Genomic DNA, 4,948 nt, shown 5'->3' on the forward strand with positions numbered 1-4,948 from the left:
CTCTGTGCAAGCAGCCAGCAGCAGGTTGAGCAGCTCAGAGCCCACAGCAAGAGGGAAGGTGATAAAGGACAGCTTCTTGTGCCAAGACAGCAAAACTCCAGGGGAAGAAGATCAGGAAACTTCCAAGCAGTTTGTCTTCAGCCATCAGCTTCTTTTTGCCGCCTATCAAAGAATTCCAAAGAATGGAGTTTTACCAGCAAAAAAGAACAAGCACAAAACTGAATGTTAAAATAGCGATGAGAGCCAAATTGCTCGCTCACATGTAGCTGCAATCTTTCATGCAGCCGTGGTTCATTTACTTAGGGACTGAAACTGTTTTGACTTAAGTGAGCAAACCAGTATCCAAAATTTGGAACATCTGTAATTGGTTCACAAGGAAGGCAGCAAATTCTCTGGGTTGTGTGCCGTTTCTCCATGCTGGGAGCCCCTGCCTGAGCAGAGAGGTGCTACCAGAAACAAGATGTATGTTGCGCATTATGGAGGGAAAAGGGGAGGAAATGTTTAATAATCCACCCCATGAATAAATCTGAATAATAAATCTTTCTGGAACCAAAAGGGAAACCTGCAATTGGATATTCTAGAAGCAGAGAAGAGGGCTAATTCATCGTATAAATAATTCATTGCAAGTTTTAGCACCCAGCACTGCTGCGCTCTCAGAATGGAGTACATATGACACTGTGTGTGCCTGCATGTGCATATTTAATTGTGTGTATCTATCTCTTTTTTGTCACCCGATTATGTGACTCTCGTTGTGGTGCAGATCTGAAGATCTGCCCTCAGTAATCCATCGATTAACGTTTGCTGGTAGGGGAAGGGTATTGTTATCTATTAACCTCAGAAAGCGCAACATTATGCTGGATGTATTGATCAGTGATAAGGCTGCGATGGCTTCAGCTCCCAGCTCTGCAGGGTTGTGGATAGGCAGGATAGCAGGACTCCGTGGAACAGCACTAGCCAGTGTGTGCCTGTGGAAAGTCAGAGCCACTGGGACCTGCCTCCCTTCCTGGCTTCTTGCTGTAACAAGGGACATTTCCTTTACCCCATCTCAAGAGGAAGAAGAATGAAAAGCAAACGCAGCAGTTGGCGTGCATCTTGCGAGTTAGCTCAGCTTCTTCCGCATCGCTTAAAAGCACTGGTGTGAGAGGGACCAACTGAGACACCTTGACGGCAAAGTGCAGTTAATGCAACGTTATGGCCCCCCTCCACGCGCCCTCCAGGCTTTGCCCAGCTGTGGGGCGAGCTGCCATGCTGCCAATGACCTCGAGAAATTGCACATTTGGGCCGCTCTGAACTCATTACTCACCTATTTTATCCAATTACGGTTTATTTATTAAGCTAATTTTAAAATCTCTTGGTGTTGACTGTTTTACACCTCCGGTACATTCTTTTTTAATCCTACTGTTTTATGAACCTATTAGTATGACTTTTTTTTTGCTCCAAGACCAGAAATCCAAAGCAAAAATCTAAAATACAGCGGTATTGAGTCAAGTGGCAAACATCAGAGTTTGCCATACTGTTGCTGGAAATCTCCTGCTGCTAATCACCACTTGTTTGATTTTGTCTAACATTTATATAATGTTAGAAAAAACAAATTAAAGATGGATAATTTTACTGTAAAATCCCACATCTGCATGTGCAAAATGACAATGAGCAGAGCTCTCATGCTCCAAGCATTATTTCTTAATTCATAATTTTATTCCACCGAGAAAAGAAAATTGGTGCTATTTCACATAATTTAAATAATCTAATCTACTTCCCAGATAAAATTGTTAACAAACCATTGATTTAATCTCAAGTGTCCAATAGACCTCTTAAACTCTGATGCAAATTATCTATTCTGCTAATTAAAACAAATGAATTTAATAAAAGAGAATGGTACAATAATTAGAAGCAACATGAACTACAGGCTGCTTTGATCTAGAACATGCACTCTTTAATACTTATGTGGCTAGGTGTTCCCACAGACACATCCCAGATCTAAATCCTCGTTATATGCCTGTCTTCAAAAAATAATTGTTTTCAACACGCCACTGCAAAGTGTTTGTTCATGTCACTGCTTTCAGTCACAGGATTACACACTCATACCACAGAGCCACAAATTCTTGTCTGAGCAGCAAGATTCAGCTGTACATACAGCTTTTGCAAGCAGCCCTTATCGAGAAATAGGACGTTCTGCTCACTATAAAACCTTAGTGCAAAACTGTAAATGGTAACTGTGATTCCGAGGGCCAATCTGATGACTCCTAAAGCATTCATCTGTGAAACACAAAAGATTTCAATTTGCTTGGCAGAAAATCAGAACAGATTTGACAAACTGATTCAGGTTTAATCTGGTGACGCCTCACTGAGAAGGATTCACTTTCACAAAGGGCAGGTTGGGGATGCCCTACACAATTCCCTCCAGGCTACTGAAAAGTCCATGGCATCAGCCGCCTCCTCCTCTTCCTCTCCTTCCCACCTCAAGGTGAAGAGCAGCCTTTGATATCGTCTGCTCCCATTTCAAGACTTGAGATTTCCTTTCCAGATAAGAAAATCATAGAATCATAGAATCATAGAATGACCCGGGTTGGAAGGGACCTCAAGGATCATGTAGTTCCAACCCCCCTGCCTAGCAGGGCCACCAAACATACACCTTTACTAGATCTGTCTTTACTAAATCTTTCTGTGATAAGAAGAAAACAAAATTGCAGACTCCACAGAAATACCCCAACTGCACTTATCATGGTTACATTTCTCCCTTTATCCCTTTCTCAGAAGATCCAGGATCCCCAGCTGAGAGTTTAAGATGAAGATGTTCAGAATCCTTAATATCTTTGCACATCTATAGCATATAATATTGCCTTGTGTGTTAGGCATGGCTATCTCTGTGAAAACGATGGCCCATCTCACCGTGTGTATATAACCAGCAAACAATCATGATTCCTAGGAAATGTGAACATGTAATTTATCTAATAGTCAGAAAACATCAAGAAAAAGGAAGAGATTAAAAAGGAACTAGTCATAAGCCAAATCATGGGAAGCAGAGATACACCATTACTGGGAGAAATGGAAACACATCTGAGCTAAGGTCACACATCCGACACAGGCCAATGAAGAAACAAACTGGGGAGGAACAGGTTCTGATTGATCCATTTTCAAAGCCCACACTATGGGCTTCAACAATGCAGAAAGGGGTTAAATTAAGCACAATAGAACATCTGGCACCACTAGCAGCCATAGAGCATTAGATGTATACATCCAGCTACATTAGCTCTTAGCTAAGCATACCCAGTAGAACCCTGCAGCTGGCACCAATGCTTAGTGATCCGATGTCCACTTCTATGGAGAACTGGTAATGGCAGAGTAGTATAGTAAGCTACAGAACGTTTCTCCTAAAAGCATGATGGAAAAGAATCTCATCCTATATGACTTAGAATAAAAGCCCACCTGACTGCAGGCTTTTCCCTTCTCACAAACACATACTATGGGGCAGTAGGCCACCTTTGCACTGTCTGAAGCCAGTGGCCATTTGGTGTGACCACATTTTTTGGTGATGAAGATTAAAATGAGTCTGAAAGCAAACCAAACTCAGCTTTACATTGCCCAGTAAGATTCTCAGCACGCTCAGGATGGCCATGTCACTTTACAGAGGTAAGCCATGATTACTTAACTCAATAGAAAGTGGAATTAGTGATATCCATTCACCACACCTTCCCCAAAGAAGGTGGCATGTTGCTGCGTTACACCACGAGGAGCAGGACCCAAACCTCCCTGCTGCTCGTACCACCCATGTAGAAGAGAAGCACAACGTCCTGCAGGGTGGAGTGTTTATGCTGCCCTGTGATGAATTAGAGTACTTGCTTGGTTACACGAGTAACTCATGCGCTTCTATAAATGTAGTTTTTAAAGTGTTTGAGAGGCAAAATCTGTGAGGCGAGGTGCACAGAGTATAAGACACACTTAATGCTGCTTTCTTTGCCACACTGGGAAGTTCCACCAGCTTTCTGCTGGGTAACTATGTGTCAGGTTGAATGCTTTTCCTCCTCACGCCCCCATTGCACACATTTTCCTCTAAACCATTAAGCAAGTTTTCCAGTGCCGTGATTTTATTTGGGTCTAATAGCTAAGGGCTGGAAGAGTTATAATTACACATGGGAAGCATGCTAGGGGATATTAAGATCGGAGAGAGGGAGAGCTGGAACAGCTTTGCCAGACAAGTGAGCGACAGGACAAGGACCATACCAAGGGAAGCATCAAGCACTTCTAGCCGCAAGAACTCATTCCCATTTCCCCCACCTTTCCTGCTAAGCGTTGCCAATTAGCAGCAAGCGCTCGGAAAGCCAGGCTTGCTCAATGCAAATAAAATAAATCCGCTAAAATCAAGGCCGATGTCCCCCCCCCGGCCCTGGCTGCAGCCCTCGCAGCCCCATCCCTCACACACGAGCTCCATCTCGTGGGCCTGCCCGGAACGCCAACACGTGTGGTCGCGGCCTTCCGCGCCCAGTCCAGGAGCCCCGAGGGCAAATGGCCGTTTCTGCATCCCAGGGACAGATTGGAGCCCTCAGGTTCAAAGGGCGAGGGCTGGCATGGCTGGCCTCTGGCTCTGGGCTTCCTGCGGTCCTCCTCATGTATGCGTGTGGGGGACACCTGGATGGACATTGTAATGGATTTATGGTTACATCGATGGGAGATGGCACAGCTCCCTGTTCTAAGGATGTTATCATCATTTTGAATCCTTTATTATTAAATGCTGGATCATGTGAAGATATTTCACTCAGTCTAAGTAGAACATCTGTTTCAAAGATCTATTAATTGCTTCCCATCTCAAGTGAACCGATGATAAAGACCAATGCGGAAGATTAAAAGCTAACTGTAATAAACTGCATTGGCCAGGAAAACAACATTTAAAATCATTTGAGATTGAAATGATATTAAATACAATTATGCAAAGCTTAAAAACCAACATCTT

Source organism: Excalfactoria chinensis, chromosome 4, assembly GCF_039878825.1.
Source record: "Excalfactoria chinensis isolate bCotChi1 chromosome 4, bCotChi1.hap2, whole genome shotgun sequence".
NCBI classification, from domain to species: domain Eukaryota; kingdom Metazoa; phylum Chordata; class Aves; order Galliformes; family Phasianidae; genus Excalfactoria; species Excalfactoria chinensis.